The following is a 19,491-nucleotide window of genomic DNA, read 5'->3' as shown; positions in this document are numbered from 1 at the left end:
TAAACGCAAACACCAATAAGAGCTTAATATGAGTGGCTAAGAAAAAAGAAGCTTTCGGCCAGATGACTTGAGAGAGAAAGGGTATTGGATATTTAATGCAATGAAAACAATAATTGAGGTTAAAGGATTATTTATACCCCAATCGAAATGGGTCGAGAACTCATAAACAGGCCCAAACCAGATGTTCAGCCCAAAAAAAACATGCCATCAAATAAACATCAGACTAACACAAGGCCCAAATTTGTTTGAACATATTCAAAACGACCCAGTTAGATCACACGTTTCGAGGATAGTGGTTTCGAGATAAAACAAACAAAAAATAAATAAACAGAATTAATAATAATAATAATAATAATAACAATAATAATAATAATAATAACAAAAAAAATCAATCCTTTTGAATTTCGCAAATTGGGATCAAATTTCAGTTCTTTGATAATATTGCCGCCTTTATGAAAAGATCCGAACATGGAATCATATTGTTTAAGATGTTGTCACAAGGATTCATGTTCAGCGTTATTACGACATAAAGAGACAGGTTGATAGCAGGTATAAAGACTTAGTATGATTTTTATTGCGTCAGTGATATTGATTAGGTTCAGTTAGGCAAAAAGCTTAGATGGGCATCACTTATGGACCTGTGATGCCTCCTATCTCTTCTCAAAGCGTATTTGTCTTTCCCCATATCACCCCAATTTGACTTCAACCAATTAGTGCTTGATCAAAAAATTTTAGGAAACAATATAAACTTTGAGCTTTAAGATTATAGAAAGACAACAGCACAAATTATATACATACTTAACTTCTCAACATCATTCATCATCATTTTTTAAAAAAAAAAAATAACAAGCACCTGCAAGTCCCGAATTTGGATCACTACAGTAAGATAACACAATATTTTTTTTGATCAAGACACTAACGGGCTTCTATATGACTGGGTAATTGCTTTTCCACCTATAATTCAGAGAGATGTATATGGAGACATGCACATGTCTTCAAAATGACTCTTCACAGTAAGTTCTACATATTTAGTTTATCACTTCTACTTTTACGCATAATGAAAAACTACCATACAAATCAATGACTGTTCTAGAGCCTTTTAAGCTTAATAACTTCACCCGTTAGGCACACAGAAACAATTTATCTATCATTTTCCAAAGTTTGGATCAATTTTCATTTGAAAATATTTTGAAGCTTTTAAAAAGCTGTAAAGTGAATAATCATATCACTTCCCAGAAAGTTACATAAGACACACATGTTAAGAGCACAGTCACCTCGGTCACTCTAAGCTTTCAGGTAAATGGCTATCCCGTATGACCACAAGTGGTTAACAGGACCAAACACATATGAAGATATATGTCCTTCCAACTCAAAGTTACCGGCATAATTTTAAGTGAAAGAACTCAAAACACAAAAAAACATATCACAATTGCCCCAGATGCTTTCAGTCTTTTGATAATTGGCTATCATGTGAATCTACAAGTAGATCACCAGAACAAACATATACAAGTATATGCTCTTCAAACTTGAGAAACCGACATAATTTTAAGTAAGAGTGAATCTTGAAAAACGTAGTCAAAACCCCTTTTTTTTATAAACACACACACACTTTTTTGAAATTTTTAATTTTTCTCCCCCTAAATTTGTGCAAATTTATAATATATGTACAAATTTATTTTCAAAAAGACTCAATCCTCTAAACGGAGCTTTTAAGAAAATTCACAAGCACATTTAATTTGGCTGTTCCGACCGGTTTTGTAAATAAATCCGCCACATTGTTATCAGTGTGAACTTGTTCAAGGTGAATCAATTTTCGGTCATAACAGTCACGAATAAAATGAATTTTACTAGATGTGTTTGGTTTTAGAGTGTTGAACCGGATTCTTAACAATTGCAATGGCAGCATCATGATCACAAAGGATAGGGGTGTCAAGAAATCCCAAACCGTAATCCAGCAGTTGATTTTGCATCCAGATAACCTGTCAGCAGCAAGCTGATGCAGCAACATACTCCGCTTCGGCAGTCGAAGTGGACACCGTTTGTTGTTTCTTACACTGCCATGAAATGAGACGATCTCCTAAAAACTAGCATCCGGCAGATGTGGATTTCCTGTCAATGTCATCTCCACCATAACTGCTATCAGCAAAAGCATAAAGATCAAATTCTGAGTGTTTGGGATACCAAAGACCTAACTTCGGTTGTCTCTTCATATATCTAAAAATACGTTTAATAGCAATTAAATGAGAGAGTTTAGGATTAGCCTGGAAACGAGCACATTGACAGACTGCAAATATGATGTCTGGACGACTGGCAGTGAGATACATCAGAGACCCAATCATCGATCGATAGTACATTTGATCTACGGGACTCCCTTCCGGATCAGATGACAGTATAGGCCTTTACGCCATGGGAGTGTTGGCACTCTTGGAATCTTGAAACACAAATTTTGCGAGCATATCCTCAACATACTTCCCTTTGTGTAGTAAAATTCCCATCGAGCTTTGGCGAACCTGTAACCCCAAAAATGTAGTCATTTCACCCAACGAACTCATCTCAAACTTTTTTTTCATTACTCCTTCAAATTCCCCACACAACTCAGCATTGGTGGATCCAAAAATAATATCATCCACATAGATCTGGACTAGAATCAAATCTTTTCCAACAGTTTTACGGAACAAGGTTTGATCAATGGTCCCTCGCTTGTAACCATGATCTAGAAGATGTGCGGTCAATGTAGCATACCACGCTCGCGGAGCCTGATAAATCCCATATAATGCCTTGTCTAACTTGTAGACGTGATTTGGTTTCTTGGAGTCAACAAAACCCGGTGGCTGATCCACGTAGATCTGTTCTTTGACTTCGACGTACAGAAATGTGGTCTTAACATCCATCTGATATACTGTGAACCCCATGAATGACGCATAGGCTAGAAAATTCTGATGGCCTCAAGTCTAGCCACTGGAGCATAGACTTCAGTGTAATCTAACCCTTCGACTTGACAAAAACCACGAACTACCAATCGTGCCTTGTTTCGAACAATAACCCCGGTGTCATCTTGCTTGTTTCGGAAAACCCATCTCGTATCAAGTGCTTTCTTTCCTTCCGGTAACTCAACCAATCTCCAAACTTTCAACTAATCAAACTGATTAAATCCTTCATGCATAGCATCTACCCAACTTGGTTCCTGAAGGGCCATTTCTACCGTGTTTGGCTCAATTTGAGAGATGAAGCAGGAAAACAAACAGATGTTTATGTGTCCTGCCTGACTTCTGGTGGAAACACCCGTTTCAAGAGGACCTATGACATTCTCAATTAGATGATTTTTCTGAATCCTCGATGGTACTAATTGATCAGAAACATCACCGGTAGAGTGCAAGTTTGACAAATTGACATCTATATCAGGAAGAGGGTTCTTCCATCCAGAGGTCGTTGTACTATGTGAGTACGAGGTTCTAGAGACATATTCATTTGGAATGACATCGGGAAATAGTGTGCTCCCGAAAATCTGACGAATAAGACTCTCCCCCTCAACTATTGTAGCATTTTCAGACAAATTTTGTGGGTATTCAGTTTTTGGAACTTCTTTAGGCTGAGTGACGGACGCGGGTGTGTCGTCATTAAGTGGTTCTGTGACATCATCATCCAGAAGTGGAGAGATGTGAGATACTGCATGTGGGTCATCTTTCTCAGCATCCACTATAGCACCACCTGAAGGATCTGTGTTGATGACCGGGAACACATTGAACGGTTTGAAGAGTTCATTGTAATCGAATAACCAGTCCGGACCAACACGAGCATCAGTCTCGTATTCTTCCAACCAAAGAGCATCATAGGATCTAGAATATGCTTGGTTGACTTACTATAGACCCTGTAGGCGGTATAGCCCGCATAACCAACAATGTAACAATCATCAGCTTTGGCCCAGAATTTCGGAGTAGACTCGAGATTCAATAGAGTGCACGGACAACCAAATGCTTTGAAATGTGCAACAATAGGCTTATGACCATAGACAATCTCATATGGAGTTTTCATTTGTGATTTTTTGATTATCACCCGATTCTGAACATAACAGGCCGTATTAATCGCTTCTGCCCAGAAGAACAATGGCAGCTTAGAATCACACAGCATAGTCCTTGCCGCTTCGATAAGAGTTCTGTTTCTCCTTTCAGCCACACCATTCTGTTGTGGTGTCCGTGCTGAACTGTACTGGCGGAGCACCCCCCCCCCCCTTCTGAACAGAAATAATTCAATGATGCATTCTTGAATTCTGTACCATTATCACAACATATTCCCTTCAGCTTCAAATTCAGTTGGTTCTCCATAAGCACTATAAATTTCTTGATCAGATCTGCAGTTTCACTCTTATTTGACAAGAAAAACACCCAAGTAAAACGTGAGTAGTCATCAGTAATAACAAGACAATAAGAGCTGCGAGAAAGACTTAAGTCATGAACCGGACCAAAAAGATCCATATGTAGCAATTGAAAGACTGATGAAATGGTGTTAATCAATTTTAGCTTATGATTTTTTCAATGATGTTTACCCAAAGCACATGCCACACATTTTTCAATGGTCAAAAAATCATTAATAGGTAGGGCACGTACCAAATCATTTTTAGCAAGACGATTCAAATTTTTGGTATTAGCATGACCAAGACGACGATGCCATAGCATGGCATTATGTTCTAACACTTTTAAAAACAAACATGTAATTTCGTCAGGAACATTTTTGTTCATGTCGATCACATAAGCATTATATTTTTGTTGTGATCGAACAAGAATCCAGTCTTCTGGTATAATTATATCAGGTTTCAAAATCAAGCAATCCTTCTTAGTAAAATGAGTTGAAAATTTTTTATCACAGATTTGTGACACGCTCAACAAGCTTTGCTTCAATTTTGGAACAATATTAACATTTTCTAATCGTAGAACACCGTTACTTACAGTACCTATTAGTGCACGAAAATTTGACACTGTGGATATGTTATCCTGGCATATAATCTGGATCAATTATCCTTAGACTATGTTGCAGATCCTGTCAGGATCAATGATCCTCAGTACTTATTATTAACTATTTTCCTTTGTTATGTTGATATTTTTGGTAGGTACAACGGCTAATGACCAAGTCCAACCTATAATATCGCAATCAAATCAATTAAACGCGTGGATAATGAAGGAAACAGCTATAATGAAGGAAAGGCTTGATTATAGGCTAAAAAATAGGGATATTTGTTATATTATTTTTGTATAAATTGAAGCTTGATCAGCTAGGACAAACACACACTTCTCTCTACGAAATTAGCATTATACACACACTTAAACATCATTGTAATTACTGATCAAAGCTTCCAACCCTTGTAACCTTGTTTATTGATTAATAAAGTGGTGATAGACGATTTGTCATCACCCAGGGTTTTTTTCCTTTGATCTAAACAAGATCAAGGGGTTTTTCCTCGTAACAAATCACAGTGTACATCATTATTTTGTTCATATAATCGTTATTATTATCATAGCACTAAACCTCACAATTATAGATTTGGATACATTATTCTTAGCAGATTTTTGTCCAAAACAATTTGGCGTCCACCGTGGGGCAATTGGTGCTATAATCCAGAAAATACCTTATCAATATTCAACCTTTCATACCCATATCACCATCAATGGCTTCTCAACAACTTCTGCCTCATCAACCATGCCTTCCTCAGTTTCACTCACACCGAGATCCTCACTACCAATGCCTCCTCCACTTGCGGGAGCACCAAGGGCTACTGCTGCTGGAAACAAGACGCAATTACCAGTCTTTCAGAGCTCGAAAACCACTGCTGCCACTTCGGTGGTTAACTCTAACAATGATGTTTCTGCTATGTTTTCACAGGTTAAGGCATACATGGAGCAGCAAAACAAGACTAATCAGAAGATCCTTCGTGAGATAGAAGATCTCAAGAATAACAAGAGGCCACTGGAGGATCAGACTCCTTTGGTGCCTAGGATGCTGGATTTCACCCCTCCAGGATCCTTGGCTCAACTTGCTCAAGGATCATCTATCTTTCAACCAGGGTCTATGGGTTAGCATGCTCCAGGATCCTTGATTTTCCAGCAAGGATCTTCTATCATTCAACAGGGATCCATGGGTCAACAAACTCAAGGATCTTTGTTCCTTTAACCAGGATCCTCTGGGATGTATCACGAAGGATCCTTCAACTCCCAACTTCAAGGATCCTTCTTCCAGAATCACGGATCCTCAGGACTTCAACATCAGAAGCCTTCGGAGGTCCATGAAGGGGACCTCATCCCCATGCAAACCATTGCCTCTGGTGGACCAACTACCATGGAAGATGCTTCTTATCTTGGCTACACTTCTGGGATGCCAACGTTCAATCAAATGAGTGGTAACATATATAATCATATATCCTTAGACACTAACCTGGGCTCTATGCAGGATACAGGTATCAACTAGGCTATGGCTAAGGAACATCAGAAGCTTAAGGATATGATATCCAGCGTGCCAGGAGTGGTCCATCCAACTTATGAAATACCAAAAGGAAGCCACAAGTTGTCCAAATTTGCTCCACCTATTTGTGATGCTGAAGTCCCAAGATTTCAAACCCCCAACATGAAGGTGTATGATGGGACCACTGATCCGGAAGAGCATGTGGCTCAGTATAGGAATATGATGGAAATCAATCCAATTCCTAAAAGACTCAAGCAGGCTTGTCTATGCAAAGGCTTTGGATCCACTTTAACAGGTGCCGCACTCAAATGGCTGCTAAGTCTTCCTCCTTATTATGTTACTTCTTTTTCGCACTTAGTTAATTTGTTCAACAGCCAATTTTCTTGTAATAGAAAATTCGAAAAATTAACTAGTGATTTATATAGATTTATCCAACTTCATGATGAATCCTTAAGGGATTTTGTTACAAAGTTTGGAAGGGAAGCCTTAGAAATCCCGAATCTTGACATGGCTACGGCTGTTGAAGCATTCAAGATGGAACTTCGAAGGGGCTCCCCATTTTATGACGATCTTGTGATGATTCCATGCAGAACTTTAAACGAAGTCAGAAACAGGGCACTCAGATTTATAAGGGTAGACGATGACAAGAAGATCCAATAACGGTTAGGAGATCCTACAAAACAAGAGTCATCTAACCAGAAACAAGGATCCTCATTTAGGAACGACTCAAAGCCGTACTCCAAATTCAACAATCAAAATTTATGGGCATTTGAAGAAGGAGAAGATGATGAGGACTACCCAAGTATTTCCGAGTATTGCTTCTCTATTGATACTCATGGTTTGATTTGTGCCATGAAGGATCTTGGAGAGAAAGCAAGGTGACCTCGAAAAATGAGAAAACAACGTCCTTCAATGACAAGTCCAAGTGGTGTGCATTCCATGAAGACTTTGGCCATCAGACAGAAGGATGTATTGGTTTAAGGAGGGAAATTGGATACCTCCTGAGCAAGGGCCATTTCAAAGAACTCTTGGGAAGAAAAAAGTTTAGGATCCAGGATCCTGAATATGTACCACAGAAAGCAACTCCGCCCCCACCAGACGCACAAGTAATCAACTTCATCTCTGGTGGCTCAGATATATGCGGTACTTCTTTCTCCTCGGCAAAAATACACGCCAAAGAAACCAAGTTGGAGAACGGAGAACGACCGGTCATATGTACTACTTTGACGACTGACAAAAGAATCTTCTTTGATGAAGAAGATAAGACAAGCATCCAAGATCCTCACTACGGCGGTTTGATTGTAACTTTATTTATTGCTAACCATTATGTGCACAGGATCCTAGTCGATGGTGGAAGCTCGGTCATCATCATCCAACATGACGTGCTGCAGAAAATGAACATCTCGGACTCAGAAATCATCCCGAGAACGTCGGTGCTAGTGGGTTTCAGTGGTGAAACCAAGAAAACATTGGGGGACATCAAACTCCCAATATACATCGAAGGGTTAAACTCTTACCAAAAGTTCTGTCTTATTGACAATCTTTCTTGTTGCAACGTTATTCTTGGCAGGCCTTGGATACATGGAATGAAGGTTGTAGCCTCTACTTACCATCAGTGCATCAAACTACCAACTCCTTGGGGAGTGGTAAGGATAGATGGTGACCAAGTCGAAGCCAAGAACTACTACACCTCATCGATGAGGCCGACAGCTAAACAAACGATAGCATAGCAATTACAGCAACATCCTAGGGATGTGCTGGAAGCTCGGGGGCGAGACACAAAAGAAGTATCTTTAGATCCTGAAGATCCAGACATGAAGGTGTTCCTAGGATCCTGTATCCCTGACGAGATCGAGGAGGATATAATATCCTTCCTAAAGCGACGAAAATACACATTTGCTTTTAGACATTCAGACATGGCAGGTATTTCTAAAGAGGTAATTACTCATAAATTGGGCCTTGATCATTCTAAAAACCCGTCCATTAGAAGCGAAGGAAATTCGCTCCTGAGAGGAACGCGATCATACAAGAAGAAGTTGAAAAACTTCTTAAGGCCGGTATGATCGGAGAGGTTAAGTATCATCGATGGTTGGCTAATGTGGTTGTTGTTTCAAAAAAGAATGGCAAGTGGAGGGTGTGTGTGTCGATTTCACAGATTTAAACAAGGCATGCCCCAAGGATCCTTTCCCGTTACCACATATAGACTCCATGGTGGATGCAATGGCTGGATATGAGATGCTTACCTTTATGGATGCTTCCTCTGGATTTCAAAAAATTCAGATTGAACCATCTGATCAAGAGAATACAGCATTCATGACTCCTACCGGCATATATTGTTATATTGCTATGCCGTTCGGACTAAGAAATGCATGGGCAACATATCAAAGATTGGTTAACATGATGTTCAAGGATCAATTAGGCAAAACCATGGAAGTCTACATAGATGACATGGTAGTGAAGTCGAAGAGGGCTGAGGATCACCTCAGAGATCTTGAAGAAGCATTCAATATCCTGGATCAGTGCAACATGAAGCTGAACCCGTCAAAATGCCATTTTGGTGTTAAAGCTAGGAAATTTCTAGGATACATGGTGACCAAAAGGGGAATAGAAGCGAGCCCCGAGCAGATAGAAGCCATCATTAATTTAAAGTCTTCTGGGACTGCTAAAGATGTCCAAAGACTGACGGGAAGAATAGCTGCCCTCAACAGATTCATTTCCAGATCCTCAGAGAAGTGCAAAGACTTCTATGATATCTTGAGGAAAAATAAAAAGTTTGAATGGACTCAAAGGCATGAAGATGCACTAAAGGCTCTTAAGGATTATCTATCCTCAGCGCCTGCTTTGATGAAGCCAATAGATGGTGAGCCGCTGTCCCTATACTTAGCTGTGTCAGGAAATGCAATCAATGTTGTTCTAGCCAAGGATCATGAAGGACAACATCACCTGGTATATTACATAATAAAAGCCTGTTAAATGTAGAGGTCAGGTATTCTCACCTTAAAAAATTAATTCTTGCTTTGATTATGGCCTCAACCAAGTTGAGACACTATTTTGAAACACATACTATTATTTTAAGAACTAATTATCCTGTTAAGAATGTGCTTAGAAAACCAGAATTGTCAGGAAGGATGGCCAAATGGCTTGTGAAATTGAGTGCATATGATATTCAGAATGAGCCCAAAACAGCCATTAAGTCACAAACACTTGCAGACTTTGTGGCTGATTTCAGTAATGACATGCAAGAGGATGCTGATTTGGGGGTTCAGCAACTGGAAGAAACCAAGGATCCTTGGATCCTCTTTACTGATGGAGCATCCAACGTAAGAGGAACAGGATTGGGTATCCTACTGAAATCGCCATAGGGGGACATAATACCCCAGTCCATTGCGTGTGCATTCCAATCCACCAATAATGAAGCGGAATGCGAAGCTCTGATCGCAGGTTTGCAATTAGCTAAACATATGAGGACTAACCACTTTAATGGCTCATACGCTGTTAAAGGTGAAAAACTAATAAAGTATCTAGATGTTGTGAAGGAACTATCAAAGTTCTTCGATTCTTTTAGTATTATACAGGTACCAAGAGAAGAAAATACTGGGGCAGACGCCTTGGCAAATTTAACTTCATCATTGAAGATTCCAGAAGATACGAAGATCCCAATCATCCATATACTCTCACCAGCAATAGGAGAACAAGAAGTTGGGGAGATAACAACTGAGACAGAGATAGTGCCTGGGGATCCATTACCCTCAAGTAATCAAGGATCATGGATCCTCCCGATCAAGAAGTTCCTTCAAAATGGAGATATTCCAGCAACAGAGAATCCTAAGTCCTTCAAACTTAAGGTATCACAATACATTATATTAAATAATATTCTGTATAGAAAATCTCTTGCAGGTCCATACTTGAGATGTATCGAAGATCCTGAAATTCAAGAGGTTCTCAAAGACTTTCACGAAGGAGATTGTGGTAATTACACCAGAGGTAGAGCCCTATTCTCTAGAATTCTGAGAACAGGATACTACTGGCCAACTATGAAGAGAGATGCTTTGGAGTATTCAAAGAAGTGTGACTCATGTCAAAGACACGGAAACATTCTACATTAGCCAGCAGAGCCTATGTATCCTATATCCTCATCATGGCCTTTCATGAAGTGGGGCACGGATATCGTGGGTAAGCTACCTAAAGCGCCAGGAGGAAAAGTATTCATGCTTGCAATGACGGATTACTTTTCAAAGTGGATAGAAGCAGAAGCATTTGTTCAAGTCCACGAAAAAGAGGTGATATCCTTCATTAAAAGAAATATTATTACTAGATTTGGTATCCCTTCAGAAATTATTTGTGACAGTGGTTCCCAGTTTATCAGGAAAAGAACCACTAACTTTTGTGACAGTTGGGGCATCAAGATAATTACTTCTACACCAATTCATCGTCAAGCTAATGGTCAAGCAGAATCAAGTAACAAGATTATCATCAACAACTTGAAGAAGAAACTAGGATCCAAGAAAGGAAAGTGGGCCGAAGAGCTACCATATGTTCTTTGGGCTGACAGGACAACACCAAAGAATGCCACAGATCAAACACCTTTCTCATTGGTGTTTGGCTCAGAAGTTGTAATCCCTACGGAGATGGTGGTTCCTACTGCCAGAACAAGCATCCGCGATCCTCAAGCCAACAATGAAATCCTTCTCCAAGATCTAGATACTGTTGATGAGCTCAGAGACCTAGCTAAGATCAGAGTGGTAACATATCAGCAAAGGGTAGCTGGGGCATACAACAAGAATATCAGGATTTGAAGATTTCAAGAAGGAGATCTAGTTTTGAGGAAAGCCTTCCAAAACACAACTAATTCAGCGGATGGAAAGCTAGCACCTAAGTGGGAAGGACCCTACTTAATCGAATTAGAAGCAGGAAATGGGGCATATCATCTACTTACTATGGAAGGTGACCGACTACCAAGAGCATGGAATGCTATCCATCTCAAGAAGTATTTTTTTCTAGTCAGGATCAAGTATCCTTAAAGAAGCAAGCATCCTTAAAGGGTCAAGGATCCTAAAATTGGTAATATCTATCCGATCAATTATTCATTTCAGATTCTAATTAGTTTAAGGATAATATATTTTTAACGTTTGTCTTTTTTCAAGTTTTAAATAACAATGCAGATTTCAATAAGAGGTTTAATGTCTAAGAGGTTGGCCACCTCTCCCTCACACTTAAGGTACTTTACTATTTCCCTTGGCCTAGCCCACGATTAAGGTATGACCCCCGATGGTCATATCTTCCAAGGTTTAAAGGTTTTCACCTTTCTTACGAATTAGAGTTTCTACACTCTCGCCTGTAGCGCACGCTATCCAACGTATAGTCCGGGGCAGCGGGACCAGTACACGCTTAGTGGCTGACAATTTCATTGTCTTCGGCTATATGGAGGATCCTACAATTTATGGTAGACGTACCATGCCACCGGTTTATAACATTTTCATGTTATCTCACGTTTGGGCTAAATCCCGGTTTGGACGAGTCCCCGGTTAACATCCGTATATTGGGCCAGTCCCTAGTTTTTGGGCTTGTCCCCAGTTGCACGGGCTTTTACCCAGTTACACGGGCTTGTCCCCAGTTTATATTATGGGCTCGTCCCCAGTTTGTTGGGTTTAATCCCGGTTAATATCATAAGTTATTTGCATCAGGTATTCTAAATTCGATTACAAGGATTACAAAAGGATCACAACTTATGAGTTCAAGATCCTTAATTAATAATGATTGCAGAGGGATCAATACTTATGGGAGAAGGATAAACAGCTGGAAGGGAAGTTCCCAATGAAGTTTCATTGATATATGGCAATTATATCCAGCTTGTCAAATCTCATCTGTTTTGCAGGAAGTTTGATTTCAAAGGCAAAATGACAATTGTGATTTTATCACAACCGCCATTTTGGGGGCAATTGTTAGTGCACGAAAATTTGACACTATGGATATGTTATCCTGGCATATAATCTGGATCAATTATCCTTAGAATATGTTGAAGATCCTGTCAGGATCAATGATCCTCGGTACTTATTATTTATTAACGATTTTCCTTTGTTATGTTGATATTTTGGGTAGGTACAACGGCTAATGACCAAGTCCAACCTATAATATCGCAATCAAATCAATTAAACGCGTGGATAATGAAGGAAACAGATATAATGAAGGAAAGGCTTGATTATAGGCTAAAAAATAGGGATATTTGTTATATTATTTTGTATAAATTGAAGCTTGATCAGCTAGGACAAACACATCTCTGCTCTCTACGAAATTAGCATTATACACACACTTAGACATCATTGTAATTACTGATCAAAGCTTCCAACCCTTGTAACCTTGTTTATTGTTTAATAAAGTGGTGATAGACAATTTGTCATCACCCGGGGTTTTTTTTCCTTTGATCTAAACAAGATCAAGGGGTTTTTTCTCGCAAGAAATTGCAGTATTCATCATTATTTCGTTCATATGATCGTTATTATTATCGTAGCACTAAACCTCACAATTACAGATTTGGATACATTATCCTTAGCAGATTTTCGTCCAAAACAGTACCCTTCTAAGTAATCTTCCCTTTTTCACTTCCCGCAAAGGACACATACCCACCATTAAATGTTTGAATGTCGTGTAGTTGGGAAATGTCTCCTGTCATGTTCCAGGAACAGCCACTATCAACATACCAACGTCTGATGATATTCCTCCATAGCTGTCCCTGCACAAAGCGCGGGATTAATTAGACTTTGGTACCCAGTCCATAGTTACACTGGGTGACCCTGACTCATCTAAAGTTGTCACGGGTTGCCATGACATGTCCTTTTAATCATCAAACGTTTGGTTTGTAGACTCTTTTACAAGAGATTTAGGCAACCATTTATGTCTACCATTGTAAGATTTGGCATTATATGTACGAATGGTTGACTTCATCTCCGGTGTTTTTGGGTTAAAAGGACACAATTTTGTCTTTTCTACCTGTTTCAGTTTAGAATACGTGTTCGTTTTTGAAACCGGAGCACCTTTTCTAACCCTATTGCGAAACATGTTAGGCTTGGTCTGATAAGAACTAAACTTGCTAGATTTGTTTCAGTTCCAATCATCGTCAGAGGGATTAGCCTGATTATGCCTGAATCTTTGCCTGTACGAATTATGAGGCATATAGGGCATATTCCTCTGATAAAATCCATAATATGGAACGTATGGACGATGTGGAAAATTTCTGGCAGTATGACCAGGAGTGCCACAATTAAAACAAGTTTGACGCTTTACGTAGAAATCATTATGGGCAACTCCTCGTCTGGACTGGTTTTGTGGACCAGCTTGCTTAAAATTACGAGGACCATTTTTCACATTATTGACCTTATCACATTGTTTGTCATTAGATTATCCCTCTTTAACAAATTTAGGTGGTGAGTATTTGTTGGAACTTTTCGAATTTTTATTCTTATTGGAAACCACATTATCAGAATTCAAAGTTTTAACAGAATCAACCACACAAAAATCCTTGCTCTTTAAAACAGAGCCCACACAAACAGTCGGAATAACAGAATTCAAAACAGGTAGTTTTAAATAAACATCAGAAACAATGTCCTTATTAAATTCAAAACAAGGGTCGTCGTCCTCATCAGTCCATTCCTTCACGATCACTTTCTCTTCACATGAAGCAAACACGTTAGAATCGTTCACTCCTGAAGTGGACGCACTTGCATTCACATAACTAGCTCTATCAAATTTATCTTATTTGCCGTACTTCATGCCCTTTATCTTTTCTTCTTGTTCTTTGCTAACAGGAGTACTAACATAATTGTGGTTGTAGGATGGGGGAACTCGACTGTATCCTACGCCCTCACCTTCGTTATATTTCCACCATAATTGATTTTCAATAATTGAGTTAACTAGGTCACTGGAACCATCGAATTTTTTAAAATCTAGTTCATCCCTTTCAAATTTACTAGTTAGATTCAAAATTTCCAACTTAGAGGATTCCAGTTTAGCAGTTAATTCAACAATTTCTTGTTTGGCATCGAGGTAGTGACAACATTTTATACTGAATTCAGACTTAAGCTTAGATAAATCCTTTTGAGTTGCTTCTATTTTATCTAGAAAGCCCTTTTCGTTTTTCTTAAGTTTAAAATTTTTAGTTTTTACTCTTTCCATGTCTCTAATTAAATTATCATTGTGGAGCCTATATAATTCTATCTTATCAACACAATCTTGAGAACATGGTTAAAAACTTACCTCAGATGAGTCGGGAGAAGGGAAAGTCATATATGCGAATTGAAGTTCCTTGACTTGCTCCTCAGCAGCATTTTCTTCTTTAGTGTCTTCAACATTTGCGAAGTTTGCGGTCTAATTTCCAATGTTAAGAGCAGCCATCTGATCCTCCCAAGAAAACTGTTGAGCAACCAATCCCCTTTCACCATTTCCCGAGCTACCCCCAACCTCTCCTCTAGTATTACCCACTGGAACCGGTGCCCTTTCTGTGTTTCCTTCCTTCGCTGGGTTAGTACATTCACGAGCAAAATGACCCGGCTCGTGACAGTTGTAGCATCTTAGAGTGTCCTTGTTAATCCCACTTTCTGATTATTAGGCATATTCCAATTGTTTCTGTCCGTACCCTTTATGAATTTCTTGGGCCGAAATACTGCCATGGCGATTTGCCAAGAAATGTCCATCTCTTCAACATCGTCAGGATGGATCTGATTGAGCTCAGCAGCAACCACAGGTTGGATCAAATCTCCAGCTAGAAATGCATTATAGCAGTTCATGAATCCTACCATTAGAGCTATGTTTTCCTAAGTCTCTTTCGGAATGGAGGGAATATGACTAGAGTTCTGACCATAAGCAACACCAGAAGATGAAGATTTTCCATTATCAATTGAAGATTGAGCAGACTTAGTGAAGAATACTGGAGCTGGTTGAGGTGGAATGGAAGATGATTGGCCTTGAGTGGATTTGAACATTTGAAAGTTTCCTTGAGGTGGATGTTGCTGAGTGGTCTTGAACATTGAGAAACTGTCTTGAGAAATGAGGGCATTGTTGGAAGCAACGTTGTACCCAGCTGCACTGTAGGAGTTTGCATGATTTATTGCACATTGCTTGTCATCCATTTCACATGCCTCGATAGTAGCCATCATTTCAGAGTTAGACATTCTGTTGAGATTTTTAGTCTTCTTGATAACAGCAACATTCATATCCCAACTCTTTGACAAAGAGTTCACCAGCTTGTTGTTTATCTCAGAGGTTGCTAGATAAATACTTGCAGATCTCATTTCCGTCACCAGGGCTATGAACCTTTGGAGTTGAGTCTCCAACGACTCTCCCAGAACATGGTTAAACATATTGAACTTTTGTCGCAGCAAGTCTTGGCGACTTCTTTTCATGTCTTCATTTCCTTCATACACCTCAATTAACGCCTCCCATAATTCCTTAGCAGATTGCAGTTCTCAAAAACCAAGAGCAATCTCGGGTGAAAATGCCATGGTTAGAGTTGAAAGTGCATTTTCATCCTCCTCAACTTTAGCAAAATCATCATCATCATACATAGAAACGGGCTTCACAACAATTTCAGTTGAGTTATGTAAAGTATACTATCAAGTTTGCGGTTTAAGACTCAAGTATAAAACATTTAGTTTGAATAAGATATGCAATATCACCTTCAAAACGAAAGATGGAAAATGGGGAATGAAAGTACTCACATTCAAGTATAAAACTTAATCGGTAAAGGACGGGAAATCGGAAGGACGGAGATTAACGAGCAAAGCCTAAATAAAAATGAAAAGCCTTGAATTAGAAAGGTTGTTTTAGGAAAAAACTTTAAAATTCAAGATAAGAAATGTAAACAATTAAAGTTTAAGGTTTAAAATGTAACTATTTAAGAAATTTATAGATATAGTCCTTTAAAATATAAGTTTGCTCCAAACCGGGTAAAGTATCTAGCCTTAATATTTACTCAACCTATGTTAACTAATAAGGTGGGTAAAAATGCAATAATGCAAGTCCCTTTAGAATGTAGATACTAAAACGGGTTTTAACGAGTGTTCAGGTTGTTGGTTCGGGTCTTGCTAATTGGTCAAACTTAAAGTCAACTTTTTAATAGTTATGAGATAACTCATAAAAATCAAGTAAGACTTAACCAAGTATGTAGTTCTATTGTTTTAGAACTAACAACGTACGTTAAGCGAGTGTTCGGTATTGTCGGTCCAACTTGGGTTCAACATTCCAAGTACTTTGATAAAATATTTACAGTCAATTTATAAAGTATTTTTAAATAAATATACAAGTCTTGATAGCTAGAAACACACTTGTGTGTCTTAAGCGAGTGAAAATCGCTTTAGTTCAGTTTGGTTCAATTTCCATCTCACAATAAGTTCATGGATGGTTGCCACATGCCCAAATATCAAAGAACTTGTATAATAACATATAAATGATGATACTTGAGTTTTACAACCCAAAAAGTTAACAATAAAGTCTTTAAACGAAAGTTCGGTTTTCGGTTCGGATCTTGTTTAGGGTTAAGACCGAGGTAAGATTTTACAAACTCATAACCATAGAACTTATAAAAATGTTTTTAGAAACTTAAATCTAACAATAAGCATGTTTAAACAATTATTTAACAAAACTAGTAAACAAAGTTCAGTTTACGGTTTGGAGCTATTTACGGTTAAAGCGAGACTAGTATATTCAAACCCATAACCATGGAACTCAATAAATAAGCAAGATGAGAAGAAGTTAAGCATGGTTACTAGGCAATAATAAAGTTAGATGGTTAGATAGTTAGATATATATCAAGGACCATGAAAGTCCTCCATGAAGCCTTGCCTTACGAGGCCCGACACTTCACCGACCGAGACCGGAGAAATGACCACCAAAGGTAAAAAGGGGTCTATATTATATATATGTTGTATAACAAGCTTCAATTATTAATAAGAGTTAGCAAGATAGATAAAATGAAAGACTTGACTCAGTTTGACTTTTGAAAGTTAAACCTTCAAGAACATGAAAAATAACCTTGAATTTGAGAGAGGAAATGGATTATGAGCAGGGATGAATGTGGGAGAGGTTCATGTATTTATAGAATAAGATTAAGAGGGTTAAACAAGAGATTTAATGGGTAAAGGTCGGATTGGATAATAACACAAACCACAAAACAAACATGCTGGTGAAGACTCCCCTTAGCGCGGCGCTAACTTCCCAGGGTATGGATGTTAGCGCGGCGCTAAGTGAGCCTGGTGGAAACTCTAAACTTTCAAAGTTGGCAGTTTTGGCCCCCGGAGTTGGTTTTAAGCGTTTTAAGGCCATTTTAGGGACCGAAAGGGTGTTTTTGAGAACCGACAAGTATAAAACAAATATGTAACATACAATACATCATTTTGATTATATCATAAGTTTCGGTTTACAAAACGGGTCGATTTACATAATAAACGAATACAAATCGGACCCGAAATTGACGAATTTCACATATGAGATATCTTGAGGATTCGGATTGTTTTTCTGGAAAGTATCTCTTTGCGGGAATTCCACTGTTAAATGTTGGTGGGAGAACATATTTCTTAGTTATTTCTTGATGTCTTATTTCTTCTTGTACATGCTCTTCTTGTTCCACCTGCATCACCTGCACTGTTTGTTCTACTTCTGTCTCATGGTTATCAGATATATCAATATTTTCATGATTTTCATAGGATCCTTTATCTGTAATATTTTCAGATGTTTGAGAGTTTCTTACCTTAGCCGTCAAGTCGGGATGATTAGGGTTTGGCACACTGATTTTGTCTGGAACACAGATTGTTGGTCCACTAGGTTTTTGTGAAGTCGGTGACACATTTTGGGTATTTTGATTGACTTCTTTAGATGATGAGACCCATTTTGGAAACCATTTTAACCAACTTAGTGAGTCATACTCTCTATCCTGCTCACCACTATGTTGGGAGGTGTAAAAGAATTCGGTTTCAATGAAGTCACAGTTCATGGTTGTATAGATATGTTGACCTATTGGATTATAACAACGATACCCTTTTTGGTTAACTACATGGCCAACAAATAAGCATTTTTCAGCATATGGGTCGAGTTTGGTTATGTTAGCTTTGGGTATGTGGACAAAGACTGAACATCAACATATTCAGGGTTGCAAAGTAAGAGCAGGGGAAGTTTTGTAATTTCTAAAATGACTTGAAGTGGGTTTTTAGGTCAAGAGCTTTTGTTGGTAACCCGTTGATAAGATATGCAGCAGTAGCAAGAGCTTCAGGCCAGAATAAATTAGGTACTTGAGAATCAATCAAGAGTGCACAAGTTATTTCTAAAAGAATCCGGTTTTTCCATTCCACTATGATATTTTGTTCGGAAGTGTGTGAGCAAGATGTTTGGTGAATTATCCCTTTTTTTGTTGATAAAGTTGTTTCATTGAACCATTTATGAATTATCCATCGTTACCGGATCCAAAAATTTGGAAGTTTGTTTTAAACAGTGTGTTTGTATCATGGCATAAAACATAGTGAATTTGTCAGAAAATTCAGATTTATGTTTTAAAAAATAAATTCATGTCGTGCGAGTGCAATCATCAACAAAAAGTATAAAATAACGACAGTTTTGTCTTCCAACAACTCTTGTGTATTTGGTTTGACAGTATGTCCATGGCTTTTAGCCAAGAAACAAGTTTCACAATTTAATGTAGAATTAGAAGGAAATAACTTTGATACTGATAGAAGGGTTCCCCAATCTCCTACGCCATAACTAGGCTTCCCTATTTGTGGTTCCATGTGCCAGCATCATGGTCCCATGTTGAGTCACTTCTTCCACATAGTACAACCCTTGGCGTTCATTGCCACACCAATAATCATTCCTGTCATGATATCTTGTAAGATGCAGAAGGTTGGGTGCATTAATACCGAACAGTTTAATTCTTATGTCACATGACTAATAGATAATAGTTTATGTGATTGGGAAGGAACGTAGAGACAATTTGAAAGTTCTAAGGTGGGTGATATTTCAATAGTTCCTCCTACCTTTATAGGAACCATTTCTCCATTGGCA

Source organism: Bidens hawaiensis, unplaced genomic scaffold (assembly GCF_021521415.1).
Source record: "Bidens hawaiensis isolate Kalapana, Puna unplaced genomic scaffold, B.hawaiensis_p1.1 tig00005943_1, whole genome shotgun sequence".
Taxonomy (NCBI): Eukaryota; Viridiplantae; Streptophyta; class Magnoliopsida; order Asterales; family Asteraceae; genus Bidens; species Bidens hawaiensis.
The sequence above is the reverse complement of the archived record's forward strand: the minus strand, read 5'-3'. Positions refer to the sequence as shown.